Source organism: Lissotriton helveticus, chromosome 8 (assembly GCF_964261635.1).
Source record: "Lissotriton helveticus chromosome 8, aLisHel1.1, whole genome shotgun sequence".
Taxonomy (NCBI): domain Eukaryota; kingdom Metazoa; phylum Chordata; class Amphibia; order Caudata; family Salamandridae; genus Lissotriton; species Lissotriton helveticus.
The window spans coordinates 50,294,718-50,313,649 of record NC_136069.1 but is presented as its reverse complement, the minus strand read 5'-3'; the positions used below and the strand labels follow the sequence as shown (position 1 = coordinate 50,313,649).

The following is an 18,932-nucleotide window of genomic DNA, read 5'->3' as shown; positions in this document are numbered from 1 at the left end:
TCTGACTACTGACAACTGTGTGCAAGGGGAAGTTGAAGGTAAGGCAGACAAGAGGTTACTTTACAAAAAAGCATGAAATGGGAAACATTCATAGTCTAACCTGAAGGCAAGAAATGTGGAAGCAAGTTTAGAATGAGGACAGAAAGCAAAGTCTATGTTAAATTACTTGTGTTGTATATCAGTTGGAAAAAATTTGATGAATAGAGAAAAAAGTACTGCAGCAGATTCCAAGACCTCTTTTGTCAGAAGCAAGGAACTTCTCAACTGTGCCGAAAACCGGGATTGAACCAGGGACCTTTAGATCTTAAGTCTAACGCTCTCCCAACTGAGCTATTTCGGCCTGCTGCTAGCTGTGGTCTTCATACTTTGATTTGAACCATTCAACAAACGAGATGCATGACCTGGATATTTACCCTTATATGTTAGAGATATGTTTTAAGGAGTCCTGTATCATTCAGCAGTTAACTTGTGCAATGGGTAAATAGCGTTTTTGGGATCCGGGTTAGGTAGCGTTTTTTTAACTCTGAATGGACTAGCACTATATTACCCAGACGTATGTGGCCTGAGTAGGTAAGCAACGTCATCTGACTACTGACATCTGTGTTCAAGGGGAAGTTGAAGGTAATGCAGACAAGAGTTTACATTACAAAAAAGCATGAAATGGGAAACATTCATAGTCTAACCTGAAGGCAAGAAATGTGGAAGCAAGTTTAGAAGGAGGACACAAAGCAAAGTCTATGTTAAATTGCTTGTGTTGTATATCAGTTGGAAAAAATGTGATGAATAGAGAAAAAAGTACTACCGCTGATTCCAAGACCTATTTTGTCAGAAGCAAGGAACCTCTCAACTGTGCCGAAACCCGGGATTGAACCAGGGACCTTTAGATCTTCAGTCTAACGCTCTCCCAACTGAGCTATTTCGGCCTGCTGCTAGCTGAGGTCTTCATACTTTGATTTGAACCATTCAACAAACTAGATGCATGACCTGGATATTTACCCTTATATGTTAGAGATATGTTTTAAGGAGTCCTGTATCAGTCAGCAGTTAACTTGTGCAATGGGTAAATAGCGTTTTTGGGATCCGGGTTAGGTAGCGTTTTTTTAACTCTGAATGGACTAGCACTATATTACCCAGACGTATGTGGCCTGAGTAGGTAAGCAATGTCATCTGACTACTGACATCTGTGTTCAAGGGGAAGTTGAAGGTAATGCAGACAAGAGTTTACTTTACAAAAAAGCATGAAATGGGAAACATTCATAGTCTAACCTGAAGGCAAGAAATGTGGAAGCAAGTTTAAAGGAGGACAGAAAGTAAAGTCTATGTTAAATTGCTTGTGTTGTATATCAGTTGGAAAAAAATGTTATGAATAGAGAAAAAAGTACTACAGCTGATTCCAAGACCTATTTTGTTAGAAGCATGGAACTTCTCAACTGTGCAGAAACCCGGGATTGAAGCAGGGACCTTTAGATCTTCAGTCTAACGCTCTCCCAACTGAGCTTTTTCGGCCTGCTGCTAGCTGTGGTCTTCATACTTTGATTTGAACCATTCAACAAACTAGATGCATGACCTGGATATTTACCCTTATATGTTAGAGATATGTTTTAAGGAGTCCTGTATCATTCAGCAGTTAACTTGTGCAATGGGTAAATAGCATTTTTGGGATCCGGGTTAGGTAGCGTTTTTTTAACTCTGAATGGACTAGCACTATATTACCCAGACGTATGTGGCCTGAGTAGGTAAGCAACGTCATCTGACTACTGACATCTGTGTTCAAGGGGAAGTTGAAGGTAATGCAGACAAGAGTTTACATTACAAAAAAGCATGAAATGGGAAACATTCATAGTCTAACCTGAAGGCAAGAAATGTGGAAGCAAGTTTAGAAGGAGGACAGAAAGCAAAGTCTATGTTAAATTGCTTGTGTTGTATATCAGTTGGAAAAAATTTGATGAATAGATAAAAAAGTACTACAGCTGATTCCAAGACCTATTTTGTTAGAAGCAAGGAACCTCTCAACTGTGCCGAAACCCGGGATTGATCCAGGGACCTTTAGATCTTCAGTATAACGCTCTCCCAACTGAGCTATTTCGGCATGCAGCTAGCTGTGGTCTTCATACTTTGATTTGAACCATTCAACAAACTAGATGCATGACCTGGATATTTACCCTTATATGTTAGAGATATGTTTTAAGGAGTCCTGTATCATTCAGCAGTTAACTTGTGCAATGAGTAAATAGCGTTTTTGGGATCCGGGTTAGGTAGCGTTTTTTTAACTCTGAATGGACTAGTACTATATTACCCAGACGTATGTGGCCTGAGTAGGTAAGCAACGTCATCTGACTACTGACATCTGTGTTCAAGGGGAAGTTGAAGGTAATGCAGACAAGAGTTTACATTACAAAAAAGCATGAAATGGGAAACATTCATAGTCTAACCTGAAGGCAAGAAATGTGGAAGCAAGTTTAGAAGGAGGACAGAAAGCAAAGTCTATGTTAAATTGCTTGTGTTTTATTTCAGTTGAAAGAAATTTGATGAATAGAGAAAAAAGTACTACAGCTGATTCCAAGACCTATTTTGTTAGAAGCAAGGAACCTCTCAACTGTGCCGAAACCCGGGATTGAACCAGGGACCTTTAGATCTTCAGTCTAACGCTCTCCCAACTGAGCTATTTCGGCCTGCTGCTAGCTGAGGTCTTCATACTTTGATTTGAACCATTCAACAAACTAGATGCATGACCTGGATATTTACCCTTATATGTTAGAGATATGTTTTAAGGAGTCCTGTATCATTCAGCAGTTAACTGGTGCAATGGGTAAATATCATTTTTGAGATCTGCGTTAGGTAGCTTTTTTTTTAACTCTGAATGGACTAGCACTATATTACCCACACCTATTTGGCCTGAGTAGTGATAGAGCGCGCAGGTCACCCGACCAACAATTTTACCATATGTATATGTGGGCCCATAAATTAAATTCACAATATTTATTAATCGGGTAACCTACACTCTACTACCAGCAACCCAGTTCATTCCTATTTATTTCCAATGTACCCAACTTACCTATCCACCGTTACGGGTACCTATGATCACCATGGATCAGGGAGCTAGCTGTAAAAGATAAGCAGTCAAAAATATACAAAACATTTATCATTTGCACTCATGTAATAACCAGAGACACAAGAAGTTTTGAAAACCTTTATCTAATCTTCATCAATATGCGAAAGTAAGAGATTTACAGCGATTAAACTATCAATAACCAAGATCATGAAAATTGTGTAGCTATGCAAGAAATAGATTAGGCCAACCATTTAGAACTCTAAAGGAAAGGTAAGAACAGGGAACATACTATAATGAACTCATGTAAGTTCATCTAGGATGATGGTTCTAAAAGACGAGAATATAAGGAGCATCACAGTTTATGGTTTCCTACACGATGGGTAAGGAAAGGGAACATGAATCTAAAATGACAACTGATTTTATCATGTAGCTATAGGAAAGGTAACAAAATTAGAACACACTAATAATTCAGGAATGATTTCTTTAGTTCAGTAAAAGGGAGGGTAAAGATAAGGAACATCTATTCATTCACAGACGTTATTTTATTCAACTCTAGGGTATGGGAAGAATGGAACATGCTAATAAAGCACTTTCGCGATTTCAGAAATTATAGAAAGGGAAGGGTATGAAAAAGGACATATGCAATTATGATTTTTAGCAAGATTTCAGGAAAAGATAAAGAAAAAGGATGCAAGTGTGTTTCCCCTCACAGAATTATATTTACCTAGCAGGGTGTGGAACCCAACCCTGGCCACGGGTCAGTTAAGGACAGGAGAACCCCCAAGGGAAGCGATTGCCAGTAGGCCAGCAGGTGCAGTAAGGAAACCAGGACAGGAAAACCAGATTAGGATCAGGACAGGACCACCAAAGATAACCAGCACCCGCAGTTCAGTTGCAACGCCTGCGCTACACCCTCTCTGCAGCTATCAATCAGAACCCCGATTGGGTTATCGAATTCCCCAGCAAAGTGCTCCGCAAGCACTTAAGGTTTCCAAAACCCCAATTGGGTCTATGGAAATTCTGGACAGAGTGCTCCGCAACACCTCTGTATCGATCAGCTATTGAGTGCGTTGGGTCAGTGGACAAGTCTGACAATTTCCCTAGCTAAACGTAGGCTAGTTATACTGTTTTCGGATCAGTGTACCACCCCACAAAAGTGTAAGAATTCCCAATTTCGATTGGTCAAAAGAAAGGACAGGTCACCACACCAACTAGGATTTGACTTTCTCAAGCCCCTCATTTGAATCGTTCATACCTGCCCATTGAATTTCGGGTTCCCATGACATGTTCCCCACACATTACAATGGTGACTTCAACAAACATTACAATGTATTACATTCAGTACAATTCGGCTTCTTCTACTAGCCGAAGGTGCATCTTCCTAGGCACATCTTGGCTGGGACTCCTGGGTTGGCACGGGTTCAATATCATAGAGTTCATACTCTGGCCGAAGACTGTCATGCGCAGAAGGGGATATCAATATGGCGTATTCCCGTCCCTCATGCCCAAGGATTTACGATACAGTAAAAGTAATAAAGTAAATGGAAACAGTTTTAGAACACAGAAAAAAATGTATGCACTGTTTACCATGAATCCTTATGCTACTCCCATTATTTTATAAAAACTAGAGCATTATAATTAATGCAAAACGAACAGCATAGCAAAAGCTGCAGTGCAAGCTTCGGCATGTGAAAACACAAAGCAGCCATCTTAGATTTACTGCGCAAGTGCAAAAGGTTTACCACCAGAACTGCAAGTACATCACATCACATGGGTATGACCGACGCATGCGCAGAAGAAATTCCCGCGTAGCAGCAGCCATTTCAGTGGCAAGCGGATTAGGATGAGTACACACATAAGCAAGCATCACTGGGACACCCCGTGTAATGTAAAATGTGCAGCGAACAGGTTGATTATATTTATTAACATTATTTGAGGTTCTTGATACAAGCAAGTCGCTTCACGTGCGAATCCTTGCTCCATCAAGCCCCTCTTTGATGATATTTTATATCATCACAAATTAATGGAACCAGATGCCAACTTTTCACATTTTTCCCAGTTCAATCTCTTCAAACAATAGGTTCAGCTTTTCCTTAGTATCTTTGTTAGGATGAGAATTTTTCACCCTTACATAAATCTGATTATTCAGCTCTTCTAATTCAAGTTCATCAATATTTCGTTTCACTCCTCTCTTGTTCACAGTGTATTTCTTTTGGTGCTTTCGACATTTGCAGCAGATTATTATGATGAATACTGCTAGACCTATTCCCACTATTGGCATCAGTATTTTGCTCACAAGACTTTTACCTAGGTTAGAAAACCAATTACCTATAGCCGAGAGACCATCAGTAAGTCTCTTCCATGCACTGTCAACCTCAAGTGGTTTGAGCTCCTTTTCCAAATTTGTAATGTTCCTCACATACCCTTTGATTTCCACACTTTTATCAGGTATGCAAGTGCAACAATGTTGCGCTTTCAACATTCTGCAGACTCCGCCCTCTTTTACCAATAAGGTGTGAAGAGCAAGTCGAGTCTGTAAAACCATTGATCTAACCGCAACCAATTCGGTATTGACCATCAGGAACCCTCCAGCAGTGTCAGTAGATAACCGATCCACAACTGTTGACAATTTGCAAATTCTGTGTGTGTTCAGAGCCACTCCCACTGTAGGTATCATTGCACTAAAAATATCACCTACTATTTCAGCAACGCTTTCTCTTTTGGTAAGTACTAATTCATTAGTTTTTTCAGTGCTTCCAGTGATTTTCCCCACATGGTATATCTTTGGAAAGACAATACCAAAATAACAGCTTCCGTACCAATGGACGGGGCAATTTGAAATAAGCCTTATTTCCACATATAAAATAAATTCCAGGAAACACAGGCTCTGACCCATCTTTGAAACCCCAACCCCCAATTACCTTGTAATTGTGTTCACATTCACTGGAACCAATGAATATATTGTTATAATAACTAGTCATTTCTCTATGAAGACAAAGTTTCCCTTTCTTTTCGAAATCCAGCATCATGGCAGCATTAGCTCCACCATTAGAGGTACTCCCTATGCTTTCATCCCATTTAGGAATTTTCTGGTTCTTGTCTTTGGCTTTCTTTTGGAAACTTTCTCTTCTTTTCTCTACCATATTCAGAAATTCTTTCTCTTTTTCGTGTAATGAACAGGTCAAGTTATCTTTGTGTGCGTCATCTATATTTATTTTACCTAGAGTTAGAAAATATTCACTCATGTATTTTACTACATCTCTAGTTGTATGTAGAGGGTTCAGGTTTCTTCGAACAGGAAGTTCGGAAAATGTCACATCAAGGTCAATACTGCAAAGGTCCTCTTCTATAGAATAAGCTAGTTAGAATGCTACAGGAAATTCCATAGGTTAAGGGCAAGTGGTGGTAAGTCACACCTTCAGCTACTGAAGTGGGTAGCTTCATGCAGATGTAACAGTCGTCTATTTCCATAGCTTCTACATAATGCACTAATAGGTTTCCAAAAACATTTAAATGAGTTTTGTTCTTAATTCTGTTAAAGTGTAATCCTTCCTCATCTGGTGCTTCTGAGTCTAACTTTGTTTGTTTCAGGCTAAGTGGTTTGTCCAGTGCGTCTACTGTTTGTGGTGTATTTCTAGTGTGTGATTCTACAGTGTCGTCAGGTAGATTATTATTTGGGTGCAGACTTGGGTTTTTACTCATCATAGAAGGAATAGTTATTGTTAGTCCTATCCAAAGTATTAGTACTATTGCTGCACTACATAAACATACTTGGCAGCATGTTTTTAAACAACCTTGTCTCGGTCTCCCATTCACAGAAGAATCAGACATTTTGGCTCAAAAGAAGCTTCAACACTCTTTGTTAATTCTGCACAGTTTGCTTACTCGGAGCAACTCTCAGGTAGGTTTCGCTTCATCTTTGGCCTGGTCAGTAATCAATTCTTCATCACTTTCGGCACTTATTTCCAGATTCTCAAATTCTTCCAATACAAAGAATGTCCACTCAGGACTCGGGTATTTGTTGTTCAATTTTTTTATACGAGCACTCTTCTCTTTGGTTTTTCTCTCAGATGGACCAGCTTGACTTGAGACTTCGTTCACCTGTTCAGGTTCTTCGTTAATTGTCTTTAGTCGCAATCTCAATCTTTTTACAAATCTGGGTACTGAGTCACCTTTTCTGAGTCTTTTAACTGGCACTGTGTCTTGACCTTCTTCAAACACTCTTTTGTTTTCGTTCAGTTGTGGCACATTGGGATCTAGATCGTCTTCTGTATTGTTCCCTAACTGACTAGGTCCAGGTCTTTCATCAGTTTCTTCTGCCTGGTCCCAAACCTGGCCTTGTTCAGGTGTATGCTGATTTTGGCTTTGATCTGTTTCTTCAAGTTCTGCTTCCTGAACACAATTGTCTAGTCCTATCTGGTCCTGTTCAAGCTCTTCGAACTCTTGATTTTCTTCTGCTTGAACTTTCGCCCTAATTTCTATCTGTCCCTCTTCTGGTGCAGGTGTTCTTGGTGGAGTGCCAATTACCTGCTCTCTCCCTCTCTGGTCCTCCTCAGAATCAGATTTGACTTGGATTTCAATGATCTGAGTAGCTTTATCTTCACCTGTCTCGTCCTCACTATCCCACTGTCTATCTAAATAAATTTGTCTTCTGGTTCTCACAGGATCGATAATCAGGTCGATTATTGGGACCCAATCTTCTTGACTGGAGCTCGGTTGTTCTTCTTCAGCTACTTCAGGACCGATATCTCGGGACCCCTCAGCTGCACAACCTTCAGCCTCAGTTTCGTCAGGTTCAGTCACTTTCTTCGTGTGGCTGGCATGGATCCAGCAAGGTACTCCTGCACACTTCACAGCTGTGGTGGTTACCAGGATCACCTGTCGCGGCTTTCCCCACATTGGTTCAAGGCAACTTTTTCGAGTATGTTTCTTTATTACGACCCAGTCACCTGGATTCAGGTCATGTGCTGGAGTAGTCGGCCTGGCGACGGCGTCTCCCCCAACCTGGTGAGAAATAGAATGCACTTGGTCAGCCAGCTCTTTACAGTATTCTAGTACCAAATCATCAGATATGCTTATCAGTTTGTATCCTGGTACCCATGCTTGCCGCATTGCTCTTCCCATTAGTATTTCGTGGGGACTCAAGCCCGTGTTCCGGTCTGGAATACTTCTGAGTCCCATCAACACAAGTGGCAGAACATCTGGCCATTCCAATTGAGTGTATTTGGACATCTTTCCCAATCTTGATTTGATTGTGCCATTTATCTGTTCTACCACTCCAGAAGCCTCTGGTCGATATGCACAGTGCAGTTTTTGCGTGATTTTGAATGCTACACAGATTTGTTTTATTATTTCATTCTGGAAATTACTTCCTCTGTCTGATTCAATCGTGACTGGGAATCCGTACCTAGGTATTAGTTCCCTAAGCAATAATTTGGCTACCGTGATGCTGTCATTTCTACGGGCAGGGTAAGCTTCCACCCATTTTGAAAACAGGCAGACATGACAAGTAGGTATTTCATTCCTCGACAAGGGGGCAACTGAATGAAGTCAAGTTGTAGTCTAATAAAAGGGCCCTCTGACTTTCCAATTTTCCCTGGTAACACTACAGTTTTCTTTCCAGGGTTAAATTGTTGACAAACTAGGCACCTCTGGCAGAGTGCTTCTGCTACGTTTCTGAATTTCGAATTGAACCAGGTCTGCCGAAACATTCGTATCATGGCGTCTCTACCTAAATGTGTGTCTCCATGTATCAACCTAGCCATAGGAGCAAGCATACAGTCTGGCAACACAGGCATATCATCAAGGTAAACAATGACACCATCTTCCACCCTCCTCTGGCAACCAAAATTTCTCCATCTTTGTTTTTCCTGTGGCTCTGCTGCTTCCTGTAAGTCCCTCACTTCCTTCCAGGTATTTACTCCCTCTAGCATCAGAAGTTGGCAGCGGTTTCCGTTTCCCCCAACCTTTATATTGATTGCTATTCAGTATCTTGCACAATGTTGGGATAACTGGTCTGCATATCGATTACCTGCTGTCACTTTGTCATCACCAGATTTGTGAGCAGCACACTTGACCACAACCAATTCTTTTGGTAACTGGATTGATTCCAGTAAATCCTGCACGTATTTTCCATTTCTGATAGGGGTGCCTGAAGAAGTCAGGAACTCCCTTTGCATCCATAGCTGGCCAAAGTCATGCACAACCCCATAGCCATACTGGCTATCAGTGTATATGGTTATTTTCGAGTTCCTCCCAAATTTACAAGCTTTTGTCAATGCAACCAATTCAGCTATTTGTGCAGACTTGACTCTATGTAAATAGGATGCTTCCACTGGAACTCCTAGAGTGCACACTGAGTAGGCAGCGCTTAGGGCACCTTCCTCATGTCTCATACATGAGCCATCTACAAACAGCTCATAATCTTCATTAATCAGAGGGTTTTCTTTTATGTCTGGGCGTGGTTTTGTACTGAACTCAGTCAAATCAATGCAGTCATGTTCAATTTCCTCCCTCACTTCTGCTGCGAATGAGCTAGGCAGTAAGGTAGCTGGATTCAGAATATTACATCTAGCAATTGTCATGTTTCCTGCACCTACAAGGATTCTCTCATACTTAGTCAACCAACTAGGCGTGAGATAATGGGTCTTTGTTCGTGTCAGCAGAATTACAACAGAATGTGGAACATACACAGTTACTGGATGTTCCATCACAATGGACTCACTCTGTTCTAGACTTGTGCATGTTGCAGCTACAGCTTTCAAGCACCCGGGCAATCCAGCTGCTACTGGGTCCAACGTGGAAGAAAAGTATGCCACTGGACGTCGAGTCAAACCATGAATTTGGGTCAGGACTGAAAGTGCACAATTGTCTCGTATGTCACAGAACAGTGCAAAATCTTTTGAATAGTCAGGCATTCCTAATGCAGGAGCAGTACACATACACTCTCGCAATTTTACAAAAGCAGTCATGCTTTCGTCATCCCATTCCACTGGATCCTTCGCTCCTTTCTTTGTCATCTTTATCAGTGGTCTTGCTAGGACTGCAAATGCCACAATCCACTGCCTACAGTATCCTACAACTCCAAGGAACATTCTGATTTCTTTCTGAGTATTGGGCAATTCCATGTTACGAATTATTCTGATTCTGTCTGTGGTAACTTTCCTGATACCTCTTTCTATCTGGTGCCCCAGATATTTTACTGATGAGGTACAGAATTGCACCTTTTCTGGCGACACTTTATGTCCACCTTCACCTAAATGGTTCAGCAAGGCAATTGTGTTAGTAACACAGTCTTTTCGACTTTTAGACGCCACCAAGAGGTCGTCTATGTGTTGCACCAGGACTGATTTTCCAGGCAATATCAGAGTTTCAAGGCACTTTTTCAGAATCTGATTAAAAATCGAAGGGCTTTCTGTGTACCCTTGAGGGACATGATTCCAGACGTAGACATGGCTGTCGAACTCAAATGAGAAAATAGATTTGCTGTCTGGATGCAATGGAATTGAAAAGAATGCATGACATAGGTTAATGACGGTAAACCATCCAGCATTCCATGGTATTTGGTATAGAATTACTGCAGGGTTTGGCACGACAGGACAGCAAGGAACCACAATTTTATTAACCTTGCGCAGTCCTGTACTACTCTGTACTTACCACTAGGTTTCTTTATGCCAATTATCGGTGAGTTACAAGGACTGCTCAATACTTCTTGCAATATTCCTGCTTCTAGTAATCTTTTTATTTCAATGGCAACTCCTGCTTTCACTTCTGCACTCATTTTATACTGTTTGGTATTTGGGTAGACTGCATCTTCCTTTATTGCTATTTTAATTGGGTCTATATTTACCATTAGTCCTACATCTTTTCCAGTGAAATCCCATACTTCCGGTTTCACTGTATCTTGGAATTCTTCAGGTAAGTCTTGTATTGTCAGTCTTTTAATTGTCGGGTCTTGCTAACATTAATTTGTAAATTCCGTCTTCATCTGGGGTCTGAATTTCGACGCCATTTGGAGTGCAAAAGATAGTGCAGTTCATTTTGCACAACAAATATCGTCCTAGCAGGTTTACAGGACTAGAATCACAAACAACAAATCTATGCATTTCTTTAAAATTCCCAATTGTAATTTCCATAGGTTCAGTAACTGGGGTACTAATTAGCTGATTGGAAACGCCCACTACTTGGATCGCTTCTCCCGAGATGGGTATGTTTAGAACGTCTGCTGTTCTCACAGTAGAACGGGTAGCACCAGTGTCCAACAGAAAGGTGACGTCATTTCCTTCAACATTTCCTTCGATGTATGGCCCTGACTGGTCCACCGGCAAAGAGGCGCCAAGCACGCACTCCTCGTCCTCCCCCCTCAGGCACCGTCAGTAGGTGTCATCACAGAGAAATGTGTCATTCAACAGAAATTGTGAAGTTGCTGCATTTCTATCCTCCCTTCCTTCCCAAACTTCGGTGTCTTCACCCTGTTGTGCTTTGCTCCTGTAATTTGGCCTAGGTGCACGAGGCAACTGATTTTGTTTTACCTGTTGCTGTGTCTTCCGTGGTGTCTCATTCTGCGTCTGTGGATTCAAATCATTAATTTGCACATTACCATTCTGCACAGCCTTACACTCGTCTCTCCAGTGCCCTATCTTTCCGCACCCGTGACAGGGGAACCTCTTCTTTGCCTCTTCTCTGCTCATCTTTACTCTGGGCTTTCCTCCACCCCCAGGGCCTTGACTCTGATTATTAGTCATTTTACTTAACTGCTGTTCCTGGTGTTCTGCTAATTTTACCTGTGCCCACATGACCTTTTCCTTTAACTCCTTTCGTTTGTCTGCCAGCTCATCCTCGCAATGTTTAGCATACTTCAGAACTTCATCAAATGGTTTAGACTGCCAGCAAATTTTATTGTCTTTGATCCACTGTGAAATATCAGGCCTTAACCCTAGCACAAATCGATAAATGAAGTGGGTCATGTCTTTCATCTCAATGTTATCCAGCCTGCTGTACGTTTTGAACACCTGTAACAGTCGTTCATAATAAGAATGTACAGTTTCATCTCTATTCTGGGTAGTTCTATCTATTCGGGTCCAATCAGTTTCCTTTGCAGGCACCTTTCCTTTCAGATACAACATTACCTGGTTGTACTTCTTCATGACATCCCCTGAAGGAGCCCCTGTGTTTGGGTCCCTCGGGAATTCCTCACTTGGCCAATCAACAGCAATTTTACATTCTGTCCACAAATCTACAGGAACCACAATGTCGAAGAAACCATCTAGATCTTTCAGGAGACATTTCTGCACTTTCACAAATCTCTCGACCTGTCTGTACCAGTCTACAAGTTTTTCTCGTAATTTTGGGAAGTCATTTGTAAAGGACACAATATCCTGTCTGGACCATGGAACATGTACATATCCTCCAACTGGCACTTCTCACGTAGGATATAATTTTTCTGCCTTGTCTGCTTCTTTCAAGACATATTCAGAAGCCATTTGTTTGAATCTAATTTCCTCTTTTTTCTTTGCCCACCTGGCTTTCCATTTTTCTAATTCTCCCCATTTTTGTAACAGGTTTAACAATTCTCTGATCTGTACCTTTTTCCCTGACACGTTCATGTTTTCCAAATCTTTGACTGAGAACTCTGCTCTGTAGGGTTTTTGCAACACTTTAGATTTACCAATATCTATTCCCATACTAGCCACAGTGTCCATTAATTTCTCATAGACCACTCGGGTATTACGGGTGATACTTTTGCAAATAAATAACAATTCTTCCTCAGTCAGAGTGTTCAGTCTGTCCAAACCCACATTTCCAGCCATTAGTTCCTCCAGTTCTATTCTCAGTTTGTATATATCCAATGGTTTTGGCTGAGGATTTTGTTTTTCTAATTCTCGACTCCATCTTTCAATTTCTTCAGGAGTCACTACTGTGGCACTCCTAGTACCTGAAGCTGACTCAATTTGAACTTCTCTCGAGGTGAAAGGAGTGTTCTTCCTCTGTGAACTCCCTTCTGGCTCCCTTATTGGCAAATCCATCAAGGAAATCACAGATTCACATTCACTTGCCTGATCATCTACAATTAAAGGCTCTTTTCTCGGCTGTACTACAGATGGAGTAATGATTGGAGTTTTTGGGCTACTCTGCTTATCCCCGTATAAAGGAACAGCTGGTCCAATAGTTACTGGGATGGTCAAAGCTTCAGGACTGGTATTCAGTTGGAAGATTTTCTGAATCTATTCAGTTCGTTGTTTAACTAAAGCCTCTCGTTCTCTATCCAGCAGTACCCTTTCCAGGGTGGTTTCGTGTACTATTTGTGGAACTAATGGAGGACTGAAACTCGGGGCAGTTGGATGTGTCATACTTGGATCATCTCCATAATTAGGTTTCAGAAATGGGTTTCCCGTACTTAAGGGTCTTGAGTCCTCCTGATAAGGAGGTCTCAGGCATGTATCTCTTGCACTTACGGGTCTTGACCCTTCATTATAGGGTGGTGGATTCTTCATTAACAATTCCTCTAGGTAATCATCATCTGAATCACCACTGGTCAATAAATGCTTTGTCTTCTCTGTCCTTTTCCCTCCCATGGGCTCCTCTACTGTTATTACAGGGTACAATCCTTCTACCATCATGTTCTGTCTCCATCCTTTCATTCTATTTTCTCGGGTCTCTCTCTGTACTTTTGGGTAAAATTTAGTTAACCCTTTGTCCATTCTAGGTCTGTCTCACTCAAAAGCCTCTATTTCCCATTCTTCTAAGGCCTCATATTGCGTTAATCTGGGTCTGGGATGTAAATCATTCATTCGGGTTCTCAGATTGAACAGAATCCTGCTATTAAATGTACCATTTAACGGAAATGCCAAAATTCCATCATCTTTAGTATATTCCACCCAATTTTCCAACCATACGCAAGCATGGTAGCCCCTGTTGAACATCATAAATGATGCAGGAGTATTAGGTGGTGGAATGATAACTCCTTCTCCAGTTTTGATAGGTTTGTCTTTCTTGAAATAATTCTTTACTTTGTCTACTAAGGTCATCTTTCTCTTGCTCCCGTACATAATGTTATATCTACGGCCTTTCCACTTATCTCTCCCAAACCCTTGATATCTTGGGTCAGGACGAATTTCTGGATGGGTTTGATGCCACATATACTTTTCCGCAAATTTGTTTACAAAACCACTTCCAATACAAATGCGTCTTTTATTTTCCTGCAACCAATCAAATGCGCGATTTCAAACAGTCTCAACCAATGGGTGCGCGGCGTTTCTCGTAAACGAGTTCTCACGCCCCTGTGCTCACCCCTCCTTTACAATTCTGTCTCAGCTACACGCCCGCTGTCTTGACCAATACCAGCGGGGCACTGAGTGATGTCAGCGCAGCTCCGCAACTGACTCCCTCCTTCACGCGGTAAGGAAAGTTTCGATTTCTACTCTTTAAAGTGCAAGTGCTCTGTTTAATTCACAACGCAAACACATTCGCCACTGTACTCGAGTGTCTAGAAAGAAAAGATTTGTTTCACTGCAAGTAAACCTCTTCTATTTACTTTTCAAATACTGCGAGTAGATCCCTTCTGCCTACTCTTCACACAAGCATTAGTGAACCTGCTACTCCTTCGACTTATCCACTTTGGGATATAAATACTAAGCCAAAAGTTTCACCAGTGAACCCCTTTGCTATCAATCAAGCTCAGACGAACCTGCTACTCCTTCCGTGTGACCCTTACTAGGTGATATCACAATAGAAGTTTTGCCAGCGAACTGTTTGCTATCATTTATTCATACATTTATACAGAAAACCCTAATTAGTGCTTCCAGTTCTGCCTACCTGCACCAATTTTTCCTCAGGTAAGTGACCTCACTGCGACGTGGATTCTCCTCACCACCCGCTATTCTGCCCCCGGGGATTCTAGACAAACATGTAACGATCACTAACAAGTATATTAGTACATATATCAATATAGCAACATTTCAAAAAACAAATTTAAACATTTCATAACATTTCAAAGCAAAACAATTTTACATTTGATCGATCAATACTTTTAGCAGCAAATACAATTTTCACAGTTAGCAGCAAATAACCTATCTACCTATCTCAACTAGTCCTACCTACCTTTAACTAGTCCCTAACCATTTCCTCTGCTACCAGAAAATGACTGATAGAGCGCGCAGGTCACCCGACCAACAATTTTAACATATACACACTTGGGCCCATAAATTCCAATTTATCATATTTATTAATCAAGTAACCTACACTCTACTACCAGTAACCCAGTTCCTTCCTATTTTATTCCAAATGTACCCGACTTACCAATCCACAGTTACGGGTACCTATGATCACAATGGATCAGGGAGCTAGCTGTAAAAGATAAGCAGTCGAAATATACCAAAACATTTATCATTTGCACTCTTGTAATAACCAGAGACACGGGAAGTTTTGAAAACCTTTATCTAATCTTCATCAATATGCGAAAGCAAAAGATTTACAGCTATTAAACTATCAATAACCAAGAGCATGAAAATCGTGTAGCTATGTAGAAAATAAAGAATGCCAACCATTTAGAAGTCTAAAGGAAAGGTAAGAACAGGGAACATGGTAGTAAGAAATTTCAGAGTTTTAGACTTGATATGGTATGACTAAAGGACGGGGAAATAAGGAACATACTAAAATGTCACAGTTTGAATATACCCCTTGAAGGTGGTTAAGGTGAAAGAACTTTTAATTTGTACTACGGACACTTGGAGATACCAAAGTAGCTTATAGGGAAGGTAAAACTGGAACACGCTACGGATTCAGGGAAGTCACTTTAATTTGACTAAAAGGATGGGTAAAGAGAAGGAACATCTATTTATTCAGTGACAGTATTTTATTCACTTATAAGGTAGGGGAAAAATGGAACATGCTAATAAAAGGACTTTTGCGACTTCAGTACTTTGTTACTAAGGAAGGGTAAAGAAAAAGGAACATATGCAATTACGATTTAACCAAGTTTCAGGAAAAGTGAGAAAAGGATGTAAGTGCGTTCACCTCCCAGACTTATATTTACCTAGCACAGTGTGGCGACCAACTCTGGCCACGGGTCAGTTAAAAACAGGAAAACCCCAAGGAAAAACAGTCGCCAGTAGGCCAGCAGGTGCAGAATGGAACCCCAGGACAGGAAAACCAGATTAGGATCAGGACAGAACCATCAAGGTAAGACCAGCACCCGCAGTTCAGTTGCAACGCCTGCGCTACACGGTAAACAACCTTTACCACGAAGTTTTTACCACGCGGTACCTTTACCACGCGGCCGTGGGATAAGGAATTTAAAAAATTTATATTCCAACACCTTCCCTACTGTTACGGGGACTGGTGTTGGAATATAAAATTATAAGAATCCTAAATCCGCGCCCTCCAACGCAAGTCGTGGTAACGACTTGCGTTGTAGCGGCCGCGTTGTAAAGGTATGCGTTGTTACAACCTGCGTTGTAACAACGTACATCCGCGCTACACCCTCTCAGCAGCTATCAGTCAGAATCCCGATTGGGTTATCGAATTCCCCAGCAAAGTGCTCCGCCAGCACTTAAGGTTCTCAAACCCCGAATGGGTCTCTGAGTTTGTCGGACAGAGTGCTCCGCAGCACCTCTGTTTCTGGATCAGCTATTGAGTGCGTTGGGTCAGTGACAGGTCAGCTATTTGGACAAGTCGGACAATTTCTCTAGCTAAACCTAGGCTAGTTATAATGTTTTCAGGTCAGTTTACCACCCCCCAAATGTTGCAAGTGTAAGAATCCCCAGTTTCGATTCTTCCAAAGAAAGGGCAGGCCATCACACCAACTAGGATTTGACTTTCTCAAGCCCCTAATTTACATCTTTTGGGACCGCCTATTGAATTTGGGGTTCCCATGACACGCTTTACACATAACAATGGAGAATACAATATTCATATACAATTGTTACAAATGCAGTACAGTTCAGCTTCGTCTTGCTGGGTCACAGGTCGGTTCCCAGGAGCATCTTGGCTGTAGCTGCCAGCTGGCTGGGTTCCACTGTTACAAGGCTTTCTTCCCTCTGCCATGGTGACTTGCGCAGTAGGGACTTCAAAGATGGAGGAGTAAGCACCTCCCAGGCCCAAAAGATTCGATACATGAAAAGTAAAGGAAAACAGTTTAGAAATAAATGATTACACTGTACACCAGTAATCCCTATATTACTCCCATTACTTTATAATAACTATAGCCTTAGTTATTAATGCAGACAGACAGCATAGCGAAAGCTGCAGTGCAAGCTTCAGCATGTGAGAACATAGAGCAGCCATCTTATTGCTAATGCACAAGTGCAAAGGATTCCCACCAGAACTGCGAGTACGTCACATCACATGGGTATGACCGACGCATGCGCAGAAGAAATTCCCACGTAGCAGCAGCCATTTTAGGGGCAAGCGTATTAGGATGAGTAAACACATAGGCAAGCATCACTGGGACACCCCAAATGTCAGAATAAAAGGGAAATTGGTAAGACAAACAGGTTGATTTAGTTATTAAGGTTATTCGAGGTAATTGAATACAAGCAAGTCGCTTTATGTGCGAATCCTTGCTCCATCACATGGATGTCCACAGAATGTTTCTACTTGCCCAAAGATTACTGTTAACAAGTTATAAGACGTTAGTCTTTTAATGGGGTTGTGAAGAGTTCACTTATGAAGATGCAACATTCTTAAAGAGAAAACATAGTTGCTGTGCTAAATGGTTTTCCTTTCATTATATTGATGTTTCAATTTCTACACAGAACACTGCTAAACACATGAAAAAAAATGATATATTGGAAGGTTAGAAATGTAGTTCATATGTGGGAAAGTAGAACTAAATGGGAGAATTTTCTACACTGAAATTTAGAATTGATACAATTCAGTTGCATTGTTGTCATTGGAGTATTTTAATCCTGTGAGAAGACAAGGTGTGACCCTTTCCCAAGAGAGCATTGTAAGACGATTGGTTGGCTGAAGGAGTAAGAAGATCACAGACTACAACTTTGAAAAAATGTGTTGTCTATATGCGTGTTCCTAGAGCAGACCCAGACATGCTTTTTAGGTCGAGCCCTGAGGCAGCATGCAAGCGCTGCTCTGGGGTTGATCTGGGGTAGTTGAGTACTGGAGAGAAGCCCGCCCACTCCCCCGCCCATCTTTTTCATTGGCTTGTGCCTTTGTCCTTTACTAAATGCTGCCTTCCATTGGTTTATAGGTCTGTTAGTCACTTACTATGACGGCCATGTTGTCATTTATATCCTTACATGGCTACTGGCCCCTTTACTTCGAGTACTATTTTCTCCCCGTGCCTTCTCCCCCCTCCCAGCACTCCCATTGTTCGTGCCTTCGGGCTCCCCTGCCCCCTTTTTGCAATGCAATAGGCCTCGCGTAAATACGAGTCCTATTGCATTGCAAATGCTTGTCACCTGAGAGGACACGAGCCTACACGCCTCACCAGATAAGCATGCTCGCTACGTTGTAAACAAAAAAAATCGACGAGCCACTAAACTGCAGACTTGAAACACTTTTTTCCACTGACCTTCATGGCCACGTGTTAATCCATCTCTGGTTTTAGGACTCACCCTCCACCAACCAGCTGATTCTGGTGAAGTTACCTACACATGAACATGAACATAGGTTACTGACAAGTTGTGACAAGTTTGAGGTATTATCCATGCTATATGAGACTAATAGAAAATTGATATGCTGCTAGACCTAGGAAGACAAAAGCGGGCTGTGGGGCATCTTTCAGGTTCGTTGAGTTGAACACTTTTAATATCATATTGAATATGTGAGTTTTAGATTTAAATGAGTGGCGTTTGTCAGTTTTTCTCTACCGAGAGCATTAGAGAATGAAAATATATGTCAATTGAGCTCATATAGGAGACCT

At 41.4% G+C, this 18,932-nt stretch overlaps 3 non-coding genes across 3 annotated transcripts; all 3 read right to left on the bottom strand.

Annotated features, from left to right (window-relative positions):
* Window positions 1-267: 267 nt before the first annotated feature.
* TRNAL-UAA (transfer RNA leucine (anticodon UAA)) lies at window positions 268-340 on the bottom strand. The gene has a single exon. It is a non-coding gene; the product is annotated as a tRNA-Leu (tRNA).
* A 510-nt stretch (window positions 341-850) lies between these two features.
* Window positions 851-923, bottom strand: TRNAF-GAA (transfer RNA phenylalanine (anticodon GAA)). Its single transcript has one exon. It is a non-coding gene; the product is annotated as a tRNA-Phe (tRNA).
* Window positions 924-2,599: 1,676 nt separating this feature from the next.
* TRNAF-GAA (transfer RNA phenylalanine (anticodon GAA)) lies at window positions 2,600-2,672 on the bottom strand. The gene has a single exon. It is a non-coding gene; the product is annotated as a tRNA-Phe (tRNA).
* Window positions 2,673-18,932: the final 16,260 nt, after the last annotated feature.